The 20094-nt window shown below is 35.6% G+C and overlaps 1 protein-coding gene across 8 annotated transcripts in view; it reads left to right on the forward strand.

Annotated features, from left to right (window-relative positions):
* The window catches only part of clcn3 (chloride channel 3), a 130161-nt gene that overhangs the window by 11091 nt on the left and 98976 nt on the right, over positions 1–20094 (forward strand). For 3 of the 8 annotated variants that reach the window (XM_073908014.1, XM_005166345.6, XM_073908013.1), the window contains exon 1: positions 14395–14541. The exons of the other annotated variants lie outside the window; for them this stretch is intronic. The gene's annotated coding sequence lies outside the window, so the exon portion shown is untranslated. Of the gene's footprint in view, positions 1–14394; positions 14542–20094 lie in introns of those variants that run through there. 8 annotated transcript variants of the gene reach the window in all.

Genomic DNA, 20094 nt, shown 5'->3' on the forward strand with positions numbered 1-20094 from the left:
TCATGTCAGCAGTAAATGTAACCGAGTTCCTCTTTTGCGTTTCTTCCTGCACTGAGAAGAAATTCAGCTGCAGACAGATGATGTGTATGTATGTATATATATATATATATATATATATATATATATATATATATATATATATATATATATATACACACACACATACAGTTGAAGTCAGAATTATTAGCCCCTCGTTTAATTTTTTTCTTTTTTTAAATATTTGCCAAATGATGTTTAACAGGGCATAGAAATATTCACAGTATGTCTGATAATATTTTTTCTTCTGGAGAAAGTCTTATTTGCTTTATTTCGGCTAGAATAAAAGCAGTTTAATTTTTTTTTAAAGACATTTAAAGGAAAATATTATTAGCCCCCTTAAGCAATATATATTTTTTCGTCTGTCTTCAGAAAAAAAAACATCATTATACAATAACTTGCCTAGTTACCCTAACCTGCCTAGTTACCCTAATTAACCTAGTTAAGCCTTTAAATGTCACTTTAGGCTGTATAGAAGTGTCCTGAAAAATATCTAGTCGAATATTATTTACTGTCATCATGGCAAAGATAAAATAAATCAGTTATTAGAGATGAATTATTAAAACGATTATGTTTAGAAATGTGTTGAAAAAAATCTGCTCTCTATTAATCAGAAATTGGGGAAAAAATAAACAGGGAGGCTTATAATTTAGGGGGGCTCATAACTCTGACTTCAACTGTATACAGTCAAGCCTGAAATTATTCACACTCTTGGCAAATTCTGACTTAAAGTTTTTGTTAATGTAAAAACAAGCTGAGAAATACTTTTTTCCCCACAATGATGCCTCTCGTACATCATCTTATTATCTTTTGGGTCATTTAAAAAGAAAAAAAGAAGCTTGCTGGTTGAATAAAAGGAAGTCAGAAGTTTTTAGTCAGTTGTTAAGTTGTTAGTCAGAATTTGTCAGGGGTTTGAATAATATTTCAGGCTTGACTGTATGTGTTAGTTTTACTTCGGTTCAATGTGATCCTTTTTTTTTTGTTTTACCAGTGCCATCATGCAGAATCACTGGCTTTTATGAGTCATTTTTAAAGCATTCGTCAGTAGTGACTGACGTCCTAGCAGATGCTGATTCAGCCGTTCACTAAAACTGAAAATGTCCTTTACCTGAAATACATTTTTAAATGATAAAAATTAAATGCAGATTTAGGGCGAGGCAGTGGCGCAGTAGGTAGTGCTGACGCCTTACAGCAAGAAGGTCGCTGGGTCGCCGGTTCAAACCTCGGCTCAGTTGGTGTTTCTGTGTGGAGTTTGCATGTTTTCCCTGTATCGCTTGGGTTTCCTCCAGGTGCTCCGGTTTCCCCCACAGTCCAAAGACATGTGGTACAGGTGAATTGGGTAGGCTAAATTGTCCGTAGTGTATGAGTGTGTGTGTGGATGTTTCCCAGAGATGGGTTGCAGCTGGAAGGGTATCCGCTGCATAAAAACGTGCTGGATAAGTTGGTGGTTCATTCCGCTGTGGTGACCCCGGATTAATAAAGGGACTAAGCCGACAAGAAAATTAATGAATGAGTGAATGAATAAATGAGAATTTAAAATGCCAAAAGGACCATAATATAAAAATATATATATATATTTTACATGTTTTATTTGTATATATGAGCATATAAGCATATTTTTATTTATTTATATAGATAAAAAAGTATTTAAAATATTCATAAAACTATCAATGTATCTGACCGATATCAAACTAACGCTACTTAACAGAAAAGTTTGAGCGTTTTTGATAAGTGTAGAAAATTAAATGATTCTGATGCAATTCGGAAATCGGCTTTTAAATGTTACTTTAACAAAAGGATGAAAAAGTCAAAATGTAGGTAAATTATTGCTAAATTATCATTCAGTTTAACATGCATTCATGTACTTATTTACTTATACATGCACTGGACACTTTATTAGGTACACCTTACTAGAACTGGGATGGACCCACTTTTGCCTTCAGAACAGCCTTAATCCTTCATGGCATAGATTTAACAAGATACTGGAAATATTTCTCAGAGCTCCATATTGACATGATAGCTGCACATTCGTCGGCTGCACATCCATGATACCAATCTCCTGTTCCACCTAGGGTTGTAGCAATATACCGGTATGACGGTCTACCACGATTTGAACGTGCACGATTATCATACCATGAACAATTGCATATCAACGGTTTTAACCCTTAAAGACCAAGACAGCCGCCCACGGCTAAAAATAAGTATTGCTCTTAAATGTTTAATAACTTTTGATACGCTGATCCGATTCATACAATTCAAAGATTGGCATAAAGAAGAGAATCTCAGCTTTCCAGTGCTGTATCACATAACATTCGCGGAATCAGTGCGGTTACGTCATCAAAATTCAACAACGCTGATATGACAAAGAAACGCTCGTCACTGTGTCTCCGGACAAACCAGACATGATACATTGATGCATTGTCCCTCCTCCATGCCCAGATTGGTTCAAACTCGCTATATCACAACCAATAAGCATAGCTTTCGCTTTTGTTTGTGGACCAACACTGAGCTTTTTGAACAACACGGAATGAGAGAAAGGCATACATTTATGCGCGGCTAAATAAAACGCAAAAAAAAAAGTTTTGCATGAAATAATTCTCATACTAAGTACTTTTGCATGCACAGCAGCACAGAAACATGACAAAACAGTGACACAGCAAAGACGAACTGCTGCTCTTGCTGTTTTCAAAAGACGCAAATGAAGGTGCAGCTGTTTGTCTGCATTGCAGACAACCATATCCAAATCCATATCCACAGACAACCATATCCATGCTGGCACATAAAACCTAAGGATGTTCCATATTGAATCTAGTTTCGTTATGTAACTATTTATAGTATAGTAAATATTTATATCTATTTTTTTACTGAGGATTTGCACCATGTTTATTTGGACTTTGACACATTATTTATTATTTTCTTATTTTTATTTGTTCATTGTAAGTGGTGTTGTTTATAGTAACTGAAAATATATTATTTGGAAAAAGTCAAATTTGCTTCACTGTTCTATTATTTTGTAACACTTGTAACATACCGTATACCGCGAAACCGTCAAACCGTGGTATTGTTTTAGACGATTATCATACCGTAAAAAATTCATACCGTTACAACCCTAGTTCCACCACATCCCTAAGGTGCTCTATTGGATTGAGATCTGCTGACTGTGGAAGCCATTTGAGTGCAGTGAACTCATTGTCATGTTCAAGAAACCAATCTGAGATGATTTGGGCTTTATGACATGGTGCGTTATCCTTCTGGAAGATGGACAAGGGATGACAAGACAAGTGATGGACATGGTCAGCAACAATACACGGGTAGGCTGTGGTGTTGACATAATGCTCAATTGGTACTAATGGGCACAAAGTGTATCAAGAAAATATCCCCCACACCATCACACCCCCACCACCAGACTGAATCATTGATAAAAAGCAGGATGGATTCATGCTTTCATGTTGTTGACGCCAAATTCTGACCCGACCATCCGAATGTGGGAGCAGAAAGCAAGACTCATCAGACCAGACAACTCCAATCTTCTATTGTGCAGTTTTGGTGAGCCTGTGTGAATTGTAGCCTCAGTTTCCTGTTCTTAGCTGACAGGAGTGGCACCCGGTGTGGTCTTCTGCTGCTGTAGCCCATCTGCTTCAAGGTTGGATGTGTTGTGTGTTCAGTAGGGTTGGGCATCTAAGCTATAATGCCGATCCGATACGCATCTCGATACAAAGAATACGATCCGATATATTAGCGATACATTTGTGACATATTGCGATGCAACACGATACGATTCACACCCATATCACGATACGATGCGATAATTCAGCACTAACTAATTAAATCAAGTTTATGAGATGATGTGAAAGAGGATGCTGTGCCATTGAATGAGTTTGATTATTTATTAACCAAGTAAAACCAAGACTTTTTTTACAAACTGGCTTTTCTCTCAGAGCCAGAGTGTCAGTTTACAGTAGAGGGCCATTTTAGAACATATAGCACATATTATTTAAGTATTTTCAAGATAAACAGAATGGATAAGTGCAATATATATATTAAAATATATATATTTGCACTCTTTCAACATAAAGGTTGAGCATTGCACAACAAGAATTGTGATTTAACTTTAACTATGAAAACAAGTTTTACAAAGATATATTTTGCCACTGATTATTCAAAACTTAAGGTTGTGAACTAGCAGTGTTATGCTGCGTTGAAACATCACTGTCACTGTAAACAACAGGCTAATAAAAATATAACAAACCAGCAATCTTCTTGCTGTGAGGTGGTCAAACTACCTACTGTGCCACCGTGACATCCATTATTTTTTATCATTATTATTATTAATATTATTATTATTATAATTAAATAAAAATTAACAGGAGGAGGTGTTTAAAACCGCCTAGTGCGGCAGTATAGAGAGGGCGGCGTCCACAACACCCAGTTATATCCGCGCATAGGGCGGAAGAATAGAGGTCCGCGACACCCGCGCGTCCTCAGTTATATCCGCGCATAGGGCGGAAGAATAGAGGTCCGCGACACCCGCGCGTCCTCAGTTATATCCGCGCATAGGGCGGAAGAATAGAGGTCCGCGACACCCGCGCGTCCTCAGTTATATCCGCGCATAGGGCGGAAGAATAGAGGTCCGCGACACCCGCGCGTCCTCAGTTATATCCGCGCATAGGGCGGAAGAATAGAGGTCTGCGACACCCGCGCGTCCTCAGTTATATCCGCGCATAGGGCGGAAGAATAGAGGTCCGCGACACCCGCGCGTCCTTAGTTATATCCGCGCATAGGGCGGCAGAATAGAGGTCCGCGACACCCGCGCGTCCTCAGTTATATCCGCGCATAAGGCGGCAGAATAGAGGTCCGCGACACGTCACTTCATTTTCATAACCAGTCACTTTCGTTTTCACATTGGGGTTGAGGGCGGCGTGATCGTCCTCTGCCTAGAGCAGCAGTTCAGCTTGCTCCGGCCCTGCAGATTGTTGTAAAAAAATAAATGAATGAGTAAAAAGAAGAAGAGAACCCAGTCCAGGAGACTCGAAACAAGCAGAATTCCTTTATTGAGACGTGTTGGTTAATCTGCAGTCATACAGCGTCTTTAAGATGTCCGTGTCTGCAAGAGCCTACTAGAGGTCCGCAGTCTGCAAGTTCTTTCACAAGTCTCTCACAAGTCTCACACAAGTCTGAATTAGTCAAAGATTTCATGGCAATATTGTGTTCTTAGGAGGAGGGGATATGGCTAAACAAAGCATGCAAATTAAGGGTTGTGGTCGGCAGGGTAAACTGCTTCTCAGGTCTAATCTCATCATGTTCTGGAGACAGAAACCGCCTGACCATTTGATCGAAAAGAGAAAACAATAGACACCCCATGCTGTGAAACTGACAATTTGCATTACATTGGCTTAGCCTGTTATCAGAAAGACAAAAGGTTAATGTCCTTCCTAGCTGGGATGTTAATGAAATTATATAATTAAAAACCAGAGAATATAACTTTTCAGTTATACGTAGATTATTTTTCATTTGGAATTAGTTGATAGAAATTTATATTACCACAAGATGAACAATGCAATAACATCCGTTATTGGCATAGAGTGCACAAAACTTTTGCGCATGGAAAAAAAAAAAAACTTGCAATGCTTTTCTCACAATGCTTTCACAACAACACCGTGGCGCCGCTTCAAGTGAGATTTCAGATTACTCGTACTGCCCGCGTATTTTATAGATGCGCGGCACATTTTGCAAATTGCATCTGTCCTGTCAAGTCGTCCATCCTTAAATCCATAATGTTGTCATACTTTAGATTTAAAACTCAGTGGGGAATAAAATGTTTGTTTTGCTTCTCGCGCTTTCTGAGGGCGCACCACTAGCTTCATCCGCACACCTTATACACTGAGTTGTAGTGTGTGCACATCCGCAAATCCGTTGCTAAGGCTTACTTTATGTAGGTCGATTAAATTATGCGCCAAAAACAGGTTGACAACACTTGCTAATAAATAAAAAATACATTCTATATTAAAAAAATAAGCTGTATCTCGGAAAAACCGATGCATCTCGCAAAAACCGATGCATCTCGATTTGCTTCCAAAATTTCATTCATCCTCTGCTGCTCAACCGATGCACTCGCATCGTGCACGCGCATGACCGCGTATCGATACATATCGATGAATCTTCCCATCCCTAGTGTTCAGAGATGCTCGTCTGCAGACCTCGGTTGTAGCGAGTGCTTATTTGAGTTACTGTTGCCTTTCTATCAGCTGGAACAGTCTGGCCATTCTCCTCTGACCTCAGGCATCAACAAGGCATTTGCACCCACAGAACTGCCGCTCACTCGATATTTTCTCTTTTTCTGACCATTCTCTATAAACCCTAGAGATGGTTGTGCGTGAAAATCCCAGTAGATCAGCAGTTTCTGAAATGGTCAGATCAGCCCATCTGGCACCAACAACCATGCCACGATCAAAGTCACTTAAATCCCCTTTCTTCCCCGTCCTGATGCTCGGTTTGAACTGCAGCAGATCATCCTGGCCATGTCTACATGCCTAAATGCATTGAGCTGCTGCCATGTGATTGGCTGATTAGCATGTTTGCAGCAATGAGCAGTTGGACAGGTGTACCTAATTAAGTTGCTGTTAAGTACATATTCTGACTTGTACTTAAAATGTATAAAAAAAAGTTGTCAATCGTACTAAATTTCAATTGATTTTTAAATTGACAAATTGGTCAAACCTGATAGTTTATTGTATAGGGTCAAAGCATATTCATAGCTTAAAATATATATAAACTAAACTATTGCTACTTTAAATTATACTTTAGTGTGTGTGTGTCTGCTTTAAACCTCAGAAAAATAAAATGTGATACTCATTATTTTTAACTTCGATGGTTTTGTTTTTTTATTACACTATTGTTTTGATTGTTGATACTTTGATCTGTGACCAAGATACGGACGCAATATCAGAAAAGCAGAGGTGTTTTATGAGTGTTGTTTTGTTGACAGTGGAGCAAAATGAGTGCAAATGTGCTCATTCCATCATTTGATGTGGATCTGAAAACGCTGATTCATCTCTAATCAACATTCACCTAGACGACGATTCCATGACAACAGAGACAGAGATGCTGAAAGTGGTGTAAAAGAGAGTGGAGTGTGTGTGAAGCACAGCAGTTTAATAACACGCGCATTTACAGATCAGAGACTGTAGATTTAAACAGCAGGAGGAAAAGAGACTCATGAGAACAAAATCTGAAATCAGCCCTAAAAGTTTTACAACGCTGATTTTTGATAAACTACTGAAAACAACCATCCTGGATGCACTTTATCCCGCTTATTACACAGCTACTTGCCACAAAACATAAATATAAGATACACAGCGGTGTTCTGAGGCGTTATAGTTAAATAATTCTTTAATCAAACGTGAAGCTGAAAAAACAAAAACAGCTGATGGAGTATACACTAACCTGCACCTTATTCAGACACAAGATGAAGACAAACAGTCAAAAACACAAAGCTGACAGAAACTAAAACAGCTGATGGAGTATACACTAACCAGCACCTTATTCAGACACAAGATGAAGACAAACAGACCAAAACACAAAGCTGACAGAAACTAAAACAGCTGATGGAGTATACACTAACCTGCGCATTATTCAGACACAAGATGAAGACAAACAGTCAAAAACACAAAGCTGACAGAAACTAAAACAGCTGATGGAGTATACACTAACCTGAGCATTATTCAGACACTAGATGGAGACAAACAGACCAAAACACAAAGCTGAGAGAAATAAAAAAAACAGCTGATGGAGTATACACTAACCTGCACCTTATTCAGACACAAGATGAAGACAAACAGACCAAAACACAAAGCTGACAGAAACTAAAACAGCTGATGGAGTATACACTAACCTGCGCATTATTCAGACACAAGATGAAGACAAACAGTCAAAAACACAAAGCTGACAGAAACTAAAACAGCTGATGGAGTATACACTAACCTGAGCATTATTCAGACACAAGATGAAGACAAACAGTCAAAAACACAAAGCTGACAGAAACTAAAACAGCTGATGCACTATACACTAACCTGAGCATTATTCAGACACAAGATGGAGACAAACAGACCAAAACACAAAGCTGAGAGAAATGAAAACAGCTGATGGAGTATACACTAACCTGAGCATTATTCAGACACAAGATGAAGACAAACAGACCAAAACACAAAGCTGAGAGAAATGAAAACAGCTGATGGAGTATACACTAACCTGTGCATTATTCAGACACAAGATGAAGACAAACAGTCAAAAACAATAAGCTGACAGAAACTAAAACAGCTGATGGAGTATACACTAACCTGCGCATTATTCAGACACAAGATGAAGACAAACAGACCAAAACACAAAGCTGAGAGAAATGAAAACAGCTGATGGAGTATACACTAACCTGAGCATTATTCAGACACAAGATGGCGCCAAACAGACCAAAACACAAAGCTGTCAGAAACTAAAACAGCTGATGGAGTATACACTAACCTGCGCATTATTCAGACACAAGATGAAGACAAACAGTCAAAAACACAAAGCTGACAGAAACTAAAACAGCTGATGGAGTATACACTAACCTGCGCATTATTCAGACACAAGATGAAGACAAACAGTCAAAAACACAAAGCTGACAGAAACTAAAACAGCTGATGGAGTATACACTAACCTGAGCATTATTCAGACACTAGATGGAGACAAACAGACCAAAACACAAAGCTGAGAGAAATAAAAAAAACAGCTGATGGAGTATACACTAACCTGCACCTTATTCAGACACAAGATGAAGACAAACAGACCAAAACACTAAGCTGACAGAAACTAAAACAGCTGATGCACTATACACTAACCTGAGCATTATTCAGACACAAGATGGAGACAAACAGACCAAAACACAAAGCTGAGAGAAATGAAAACAGCTGATGGAGTATACACTAACCTGAGCATTATTCAGACACAAGATGAAGACAAACAGACCAAAACACAAAGCTGAGAGAAATGAAAACAGCTGATGGAGTATACACTAACCTGTGCATTATTCAGACACAAGATGAAGACAAACAGACCAAAACACAAAGCTGAGAGAAATGAAAACAGCTGATGGAGTATACACTAACCTGTGCATTATTCAGACACAAGATGAAGACAAACAGTCAAAAACAATAAGCTGACAGAAACTAAAACAGCTGATGGAGTATACACTAACCTGCACATTATTCAGACACAAGATGAAGACAAACAGACCAAAACACAAAGCTGAGAGAAATGAAAACAGCTGATGGAGTATACACTAACCTGTGCATTATTCAGACACAAGATGAAGACAAACAGACCAAAACACAAAGCTGAGAGAAATGAAAACAGCTGATGGAGTATACACTAACCTGAGCATTATTCAGACACAAGATGGCGCCAAACAGACCAAAACACAAAGCTGTCAGAAACTAAAACAGCTGATGGAGTATACACTAACCTGCGCATTATTCAGACACAAGATGAAGACAAACAGTCAAAAACACAAAGCTGACAGAAACTAAAACAGCTGATGGAGTATACACTAACCTGCGCATTATTCAGACACAAGATGAAGACAAACAGTCAAAAACACAAAGCTGACAGAAACTAAAACAGCTGATGGAGTATACACTAACCTGAGCATTATTCAGACACTAGATGGAGACAAACAGACCAAAACACAAAGCTGAGAGAAATAAAAAAAACAGCTGATGGAGTATACACTAACCTGCACCTTATTCAGACACAAGATGAAGACAAACAGACCAAAACACTAAGCTGACAGAAACTAAAACAGCTGATGCACTATACACTAACCTGAGCATTATTCAGACACAAGATGGAGACAAACAGACCAAAACACAAAGCTGAGAGAAATGAAAACAGCTGATGGAGTATACACTAACCTGAGCATTATTCAGACACAAGATGAAGACAAACAGACCAAAACACAAAGCTGAGAGAAATGAAAACAGCTGATGGAGTATACACTAACCTGTGCATTATTCAGACACAAGATGAAGACAAACAGACCAAAACACAAAGCTGAGAGAAATGAAAACAGCTGATGGAGTATACACTAACCTGTGCATTATTCAGACACAAGATGAAGACAAACAGTCAAAAACAATAAGCTGACAGAAACTAAAACAGCTGATGGAGTATACACTAACCTGCACATTATTCAGACACAAGATGAAGACAAACAGACCAAAACACAAAGCTGAGAGAAATGAAAACAGCTGATGGAGTATACACTAACCTGTGCATTATTCAGACACAAGATGAAGACAAACAGACCAAAACACAAAGCTGAGAGAAATGAAAACAGCTGATGGAGTATACACTAACCTGCACATTATTCAGACACAAGATGAAGACAAACAGACCTAAAACACAAAGCTGACAGAAACTAAAACAGCTGATGGAGTATACACTAACCTGCACATTATTCAGACAAAAGATGGAGACAAACAGACCAAAACACAAAGCTGAGAGAAATGAAAACAGCTGATGGAGTATACACTAACCTGTGCATTATTCAGACACAAGATGAAGACAAACAGTCAAAAACAATAAGCTGACAGAAACTAAAACAGCTGATGGAGTATACACTAACCTGCACATTATTCAGACACAAGATGAAGACAAACAGACCTAAAACACAAAGCTGACAGAAACTAAAACAGCTGATGGAGTATACACTAACCTGCACATTATTCAGACAAAAGATGGAGACAAACAGACCAAAACACAAAGCTGAGAGAAATGAAAACAGCTGATGGAGTATACACTAACCTGCGCATTATTCAGACACAAGATGAAGACAAACAGACCAAAACACAAAGCTGAGAGAAATGAAAACAGCTGATGGAGTATACACTAACCTGAGCATTATTCAGACACAAGATGAAGACAAACAGACCTAAAACACAAAGCTGACAGAAACTAAAACAGCTGATGGAGTATACACTAACCTGCACATTATTCAGACACAAGATGGCGCCAAATAGTCAAAAAGCAAAGCTTATTGTAACGAAAACGGCAGATTTTTACATTTCTGTAATTTTTGGTTGAACGATCCCTTTACCTTTAAATGCCCCATTGTCATATTTCTTCATTAGTTTCTTCATCTCTCATTAATAAACTTCTTCATTGGATTATTGAAATAAATATAGGGTTAAGGGAACGGCTTGTGTGATGGTAATCTCTGCAGGAATGCTTCATAAACAGTGAATGCAGCTCTGCTGATTTTTTTGTCTTGGTTTTTGGATCTGGACATAAAAACAGTCAAATTGGAGTAAATGAATTGAATTTGCTGGATTTACCGTGTTCTCTGATCTGATGCAGACGGCCTGATCCTCACAGAGAGACTCTTGTGTCTCAAAACAACAACAACATTCTCACGATCTGTCTGCAAAATTGGTTTATAACCTAAAACATCCTCTTCGTTAAGTAACACAGCATGATTTAGAGGACACACAGTGCGTGCTCATGAATAAAACTAACAAATAAAATTAATTATGCAAATTAAATTATTAAAAATAAATATAACAATAATATTGGAAAACAGTAAACCATAATAATTAATAAATAAAATTATATAATAATGATAATAATATGAATAATAGCGGCCTACTAATAATTTTATTATTGTTTATTATTATTTAACAAGTTTATTTTATTTGTATAATTGTAATTTAAACCTTCAATTATTCATGTCATTTTTATTCGCTTATCCTGCCGGGGCCGGGTCGCAGGGACAGCCATCTTAGGAGAGAACCCCAGACTTCCCCCTCCCCAGACACTTCCTCCAGCTCCTCCAGGGGGATCTCGAGGCATTCCCAGGCCAGCCGAGAGACATAGTCCCTCCAGCATGTCCTGCGTCTTCCCAGAGGCCCCCTTGGTAGGCGTTTAGGAGGAATCCAAAACAGATGCCCGAGCCACCTCAGCTGACTTCTCTCAATGTGGAGGAACAGCAGCTCTACTCAGAGCTCCTCCTGGGTATCAGAACTCCTCACCTTATCCATAAGAGTGCGCCCTGCCACCCTGCGAATGAAACCCATTTCGGCCGCTTGTATCCGAGATCTTGTCCTTCCATTTATGACCCAAAGCTCTTGACCATAAGTAAGAGTAGGAACGTAGATTGACCATTAAATCGTCAGGCACAGAAACTTAAATCTTCATAACTCATTTAATTTATCATCTTTAAAATATATTCATCAACTATTTATTATATTATATTTGTAATAAAAAATAACAGTAATAACTATAAGTATTTTACTTCATTTATTACTTATAATATAATTATTATTAAATGATTATAAATGTTGTTATTATTTGGCTACGTAGTTGTTGTTGTTATTTATTTGCCATCCTGTATTATTATTATTATGATTATTATTGTTGTTGTTGTTGTTGTTGTTAATATTGTTGATGTTTATTTATCCACCTGCCTTAATTAGTATTTTTATTATTTCTTTTTTACTTTATTCATTTATTTATGTATTTATTTATTTATTTCCCTGCCTGTGTTATTGTCATCATTATTATTGTTGTTGTTGTTGTAATTAATAATGTTGTTGTTGTTTATCCACCTGCCTAATAATAACAATAAACATAATAATTATTATTATTTCTTTATTCGTTTATTTATGTATTTATTTATTTCCCTGACTGTGTTATTGTTATTATTTGTTGTTGTTGTTGGTTGTTTATTTGTTAAGTTAACAGTTATTAGTTAATTCCTGTTAATAACAGTTAACAGTAATTCCTATGAATATTTTGATTTGTTTATTACCTTTAATATTCTTATTATTATTTAACTTATAAGGAGTTTGGCATTCTGTCTGGGAGAGCTTGATTAGCCGGACGTCTCTGCTTGGCGCTTTTGATTTATTTCTGTGTTTGGATCATGAGCTCAGTACACTTCCATACACATGCTTTTCACTACTGACTTTCACCTATACTGACTTTGATTGCTTTAAATACTTTTGTTAATTATACGTTTTGTTAATAAATCATTTCTCTTTTCAATTTACCTGGTCCGTATTGTCTCTCTATTGTTGCAACTTTGAGCCGGTTGTAACAATTTTTATTTTTGCTATTTAAAACAAATAATATGTATTTTAAATTATTATTCTCAACAAGCTAAATATCAACATTTTATTATATATTTACTAAATAAATAATATATTACAGTATGTATATGTGAAAATAACTGTATTTCCTGTAAATATTTTGATTCATTCTTTACGTATAATTATTATTATTATTATTATTGTTGTTGTTGTTGTTGTTGTTAACCATCATTATTATTATTAACTAAAACATTATTTTTATTTTGTTTAAACCTTTATACAAACAATATTTCGTTTTTAATTTAGTCTATTAAACAAAAAAAAATCAACAATTTATAAAATATTTAATTTTAAAAAATGACATAAAGAATTGTGGTAAAAAAGGAGCTGAGCAGAAAGGCAAAGCTCTCGATTTACCGGTCAATCTACGTTCCTACTCTCACCGATGGTCATGAGCTTTGGGTAATGACCGAAAGGACAAGATCTCGGTTACAAGCGGCCGAAATGAGTTTCCTTCACAGGGTGGCAGGGCGCACTCCTATGGATGGGGTTAGGAGCTCGGAGTAGAGCTGCTTCTCTTCCACATCGAGAGAAGTCAGCTGAGGTGGCTCGGGCATCTGTTTCGGATGCCTCCTGGACACCTATAACAAGGTGTTCCAGGCACGTCCCACCGGCATGAGGCCTCTGGGAAGTCCCAGGACACACTGGAGGGACTACATCTCTTTACTGGCCTGGGAACGCCTAAGGATCCCTCCGGAGGAGCTGGAGGAAGTGTCTGTATATATGTATGTGTAAATATAGTGTATATATATATATATATGTGTGTGTGTGTGTGTGTGTATGTGTGTGTGTGTGTGTGTGTGTGTGTGTGTGTGTGTGTGTGTGTGTGTGTATATATATATATATATATAATTATTATTATTATTATTATTATTAGTATTACTGAAACACTTTGACTGGCTTTTGTTGTTGTTGTTGTTATTGATATTATTATTAGCATTATATACATTATATATGCATAACATCCGCTTCAAGAATGCATGTCAGACCGTCAAACTGCGTATCAAAACCGGATCAGATGCACTCAGTCAGACCCATCCTTTGTAAAGTAGAGCTGGTTAAATATTGCCAACATTATTATTAATGGTTTGATTCCAGCTGAGGCTTGTGACTGAAAGCGACTCGTGACTCGTCTTAAAGCCGCAAACAGAGATAAGAGAAGAAGAAAAGAATCACAAACAAACCCTCACGAAGAAGAAGAAGAAACGGACACAAATCAAACCGTCACTGTCGTCGACAATAATCGAAAACTATGATTTAGTTTTATGTTTTATAGTTTATTGAAAACCGTATGGAGATTATTTCTGGAACAAACCCAATTTCTGGTGTAAGTCACGAGCTTCAGCTTGATATGTATTCATTTTTCTGTTTCATGTCTGACGCGTTATCACTATTTGAGTGTCTGTCGTTGTGTTTGTTCATATGTGTGGTTTTGAGAGTTTATTTCATTGTACAGTAGAGCTGTGATGGCTCTGCACTTTGTACTGTGTGATTACAGTGATTATTAAACAGCGGTAAAGTGTGGTGAACTCTTGAGTCACTGAGATACAGTCGCCGCTGGTGGAGCTGCAGTACCGCTGTTTTCCTGCAGACGCCGCTAGTTCACTGTCGTAAATACTCATCTACATAACAGTCTCTACCGTAGAATGAATGAATTAATTTATGTATTATCTGTTTACTTTTTATTATTATTTATCATCATTATTATTGTTTATTTATTTACCTCCCTGTATTGATATTATGTTTTACCTTTATTATTATTATTAATATTATTATTATTAACTTGCATTTATTATTATAATTAATATTGTTATTATTTTTATCTATTTGTTTATTTACCTGCATTTATTTTCATTATTTATTTGCCATGATTATATTATTATTATTTATTTATTTATCTGCATTTATTATTACTATTATTATTTATTTATTTATTTATTTGCCTTGATTATTATTATTATTATTTACCTGCATTTATTATTATTATTATTATTATTATTATTATTTATTTGCCTTGATTATTATTATTATTATTATTATTATTATTATTATTATTATTATTTATTTGCCTTAATAATAATAATGATAATTATTATTATTATTATTATTATTATAAGAATCAGAATCAGTTTTATTGCCAAGTGTGCTGCACACACAAAAGGAATTTGTTTTGGCTACAGAAGCTTCCAGTATACATAAAGTGACAACACAAAATAAATAATAATTTATTTACCGGTATGTATTATTAGTTTTTTTATATTTATTTATTTATTTATTTACCTGCATGTATTGTTATTATTATTATTTCACTAAATTATTGTTGTTGTTATTATTATTATTATTATTAATAATAATAAAACTGGTAACATTTATTTAGTAACTATATTTATGATGTTAGTTATAATTTAATATTATTAATAATGTTAATATTAGTATCATATGATATAAAAATAACATTTTTTTTCTTTATAAGTAAAACTACACTTTATTTATTATTTACCTGCCCAGAATTATTACTATTATTATTAATATTATTATTACTATTAATATTGAAACTTAAAAAAACCCACATGATTTAAAAACATTTATTTACTTCATTAATAAAACTAGGCTTTATTTATTTATCCATTTATTTTTTACCTGCCCAGCAATATTATTATTATTATTAATATTAAATCTATGACATATTGTTAGTAATTATATTTGTGTAATATTTATAATGATGGTTATTATTTTTATTAATATTGAAGTTTTTTTTAAACCCTCATGATGAAAATATAAACTTGCATAAAAATCTATATCGACAGCACTTTTAATTATAGATCATTTTAATTAATTAGTTTGTAACTAATTTTACCCAACACTGCTTATAATGTTAGATAAAATAACGATTTCTATTCTCGTCTATTCGCAATCATTTAAAAAAATCATTTAAAAAAAGCCTTTTATTTTATGGCATTATAAGGAATCATATTAAGCCTACAGTTTAGCAATTTTTTATTCTTTACATACAAGTTTTGCACAGAGAATGAAGCGTCAGCTCCGTCATTTCTGCTGTGTAATAAACATGTTATCAGTGTAGTCTCATCATTACAGACAAGAACTGCTTATGTTTGCTGAAGAGAAACTGCAGAAATGGTACATTTCAGGATGCTTTTTTGTTGAGGACTAGAAAAAGTGACCCTTGAAAATGTATGATATTAAACTAAATAAATTATGTGTGTAATAATTATTCAAACTTAAAAAATGAACGCTACTTTATCTGTTTAAGGATATATTGAAGTCTGCTTGTGTCATGTTTACGTGGTGAGATAATTACAATTTCAATATTTGGAATAGAGAAATAAATAAAAACTCCAGACAAACTATAATAGTTTCAAAAATAACAATAATATTTATAATAATTCATGTTAAAAATGTCAGATCATTTCTTTCCAGATGAGAACTCTGCTTGTAACCGTTGCAAATATTCACCTGCTGACCATCTACATATGTTTTGGACATGTCCACAGTTGGCCACCTTTTGGTCAGGTGTTTTTAATACATTTAATAAAGCCCTTAAAATCAATATACAACCTGATCCCTTGTTAGCCCTCTGTGGTGTATCTCTTGAACCTGATTCGACAGTCCGTGACAGCAAGGGTCTTGCCTTTACCACAATTCTAGCCAGACGTGCCATACTGTTAAAATGGAAACACACTTTAGGGCTGTGCAACTAATCGAAAATCCAGTTTCGATTTCGATTACGGCTTATCACGATTATGAAAAACCATTAATCGAGATAAACGATTATTCTATCATATACTGCCTCCTCTCCAGTTCCACGTGAAAGTGACTGAAAGATGTGCTGTAATGTAACTTTTGCAGCATGGGATGCGCATCATTCATATTTTTAAAAGCGCAAAAGAGCACGTGCTGTTGTGTGTTTGCGGGCTGTGCTTAGTCTCGGACAGGTAACGTTAGTGTGTGTGTGTGTGTGTGTGTGCGCGCGCGCGCCTAACCTTGGACAGCAGAGCACACGCATATCTAACGCGATCTTAATGCGAGCGCTTTAATGGTGAAATACATGCAGGGTGTTTAGTGATTATTCATATTAAACCTCATTTGTGTAATAAACAAACAAGTTGAGAATCAAAAGACACGTGAAAGAGAAACCATATCGGAGCCGCACTATTCTTAAAGTGACAGTGTGCGATATTCCTGCTGCTGTTTTTATTATTTTTCAAACAACAAAAGGACAGAATCCACTCACTGCTCTTGACTGGAGGATTTTGTAGTTAAAGTTTTTTCTTACAGTGAAGATGCTTAAAGCACAGTTTAAACATAACATATTTAATAACTCATTTCTAATAGCTGATTTCCTTTATCTTTGCTATGATGACAGCACATTATATTTTACTAGATGTTTTTCAAGATACTAGTATTCAGCTTAAAAGGAACATTGAAAGGCTTTATTAGAGTAAATAGGCAAGTCACAGTAGTTTCTTCTGCAGACAATCAAAATATATATTGCTTAAAGGGGCTGATAATATTGAGCTATTAAAATGGGTTTCAAAATATTTAAACCTGCTTTTATTCTAGCTGAAATAAAACAAATAAGCCTTTCTCCAGAAGAAAAAAATATTATAGGAAATACTGTAAAAAATTGCTTTGTTAAACATAATTTGGGAAATATTTGTATATAAAAATCAATTCACAGAAGGGCGAATAATTTTGACTTTAACTGATAATCGTTTTAAATAATCGTGATTACAATTATGACCAAAATAATCGTGATTATGATTTTCCCCATAATCAAGCAGCCCTAACACACTTCCCCCCCTACACATGACATGTGGATGCAGGACATTTTTCACTGTATCAGACTTGAAAAGCTGAGATGCTCTCTCTCTGGCTCACTAGACTCCTTTTATAAGACTTGGGATTCCTTTCTTGATTACATCAAAGGCCTGCTTATTACACCTGGTCCTGGCAACCTGTAACATTTACCATTTTATCAGAAGGTTTTTTTTTTAATTAATTTGTTTATTTATTTTTATTATTATTGTTTATTTTTTATTTAAATTCCTTATTTTATTTTTAATTATTCTTACTTTTTCCATCTGTATCCAGTTATTTCGATTCCATGTTCGTGTGTATTTAATTTTCTTAATTTGGTATTTATGTATTTACTGTTTTGTTGAGTTAATGAATGAGAGGTTATGGGATGTGATTAATAATGGACAATACATTACTGTATACCTATTGATATTTAATTTGTATTGTCATACAAAAGACCAATAAAAAAGATTAAAATAAAAATGTCAGATTAAATGACAGAAACACAATAAGTTTGCTCGAAGTTTGCTCGAATTTTACACTGCCATACTACTGAAAGCAGCAGCAGATAGTTCACCTCAGATCTTGAAAATAAAATGACTAGCGACCATTTAAAAATGAAAGTCTGAACTGTGATCCTAACAGCAGTAGTCACTATAGCAATGTTTCCAATGTTTGCAAATGCGCATAAAAAAACAGTTAATGGAAACGCCATGATGCGCATACATTTTGAAAATGCGCATAAAAAACTTACGCGCTTAAATGGGTAGGATAAACTTTGTATTCGATAAGAAAAGATGCGCATAAACTGCGATGGAAACACTTTTACCGCACAAACTCCAGCATGCGCATTAAAAAAGGTCATGTGATTTTGTTAAAAGAGATCATGTGATGCTTAAAATGTGTGTGAATGGACAAAACGTCAGGCTGAGCACATTATAAAACATCTGAAATGTTGTTTTGGTCATAATAAAACGCCTTACCATTTCAGTATTAATGTTATTATATTATTAATGACCTCCAGAATCAAGAGCGGCTGTGCTCCGCGTCTGACACCTTCAAACGCCACTGCGCGCTCACTGCTTGTCAGGATTGTCTTCTGAGGCGCATTCATTTAGAAAAGATTGACGCAGCTTCTCCTACTGCAGCAAATGCAGTTTTTACTGTTGATATTTGGCGGCAGTTAATCAGGAAGTGACGATTTTGTTCGCTTTGACTCGTTGGATGGAAACGATGCTTCATTCGCACAACTTTTATGCGATAATCCAGTTTTGCGCATAAAGTTTATTCGCATTTTCGGATGGAAACAGCTACTGAAAAAGAGCTTAATAGTGATTATTTAGTTTAAAAGTCTTTACCATTTCATTGGGAGTGCAGTAGCTGGTATTTAAATGTTTCTGTCGTGTTGCGTCGTGTTTGGTGAAGACCGATAAATCGCTTGTTGCCGAAGTCTTACGCTAATGTTGATCATGTGTCAGGGCTCAACAATAAGGACTGCCCGGTGGCCCAGGGCCAGTGTGAGAGACACTTGGGACAGTAGACCGGATCATTACTGGCCCGATTGGGACAGTGCTGCCTTGTCAGTCACTAACATTTAAATTGTCTGTGACTATTCGTCAATTGCGTGCATTTAAAGCTTGTGCTTTTGAGTCTTTAAATGCTACCTTCTCTGTAATGTCGTAAACAACATATTGCTTTCTGATTCGTCTTATATGATTTATTTAACCATGCTATTTTTTTGTTACCTGGTAACAACCAGTACAGCGTAGAAACAGCAACATGTCAGCAACATCAAATTATAAGGCTAAACGAAAATGTCTGTCTCTAGCATCTTGGAAGTAGACATTTACCTGGAAACAACATGATAAAATAAAAATTTAGTGATGTTATGCATAGTTTGCCGTCAGTTTGACAAGTCAGCCAGCTTTTGTTAAATAATTTCAAACTGCAAAAAAATACCTCCACATTTTCCATACTGCTGTTTTTGTTTGCATAACACTTATATTTACAATTGTTTTTTAAGTATTGAAATTCTAGATTTACAGACTTTATTTTTGACACA

The sequence above is a fragment of the Danio rerio genome, chromosome 7 (genome assembly GCF_049306965.1).
Source record: "Danio rerio strain Tuebingen ecotype United States chromosome 7, GRCz12tu, whole genome shotgun sequence".
NCBI classification, from domain to species: domain Eukaryota; kingdom Metazoa; phylum Chordata; class Actinopteri; order Cypriniformes; family Danionidae; genus Danio; species Danio rerio.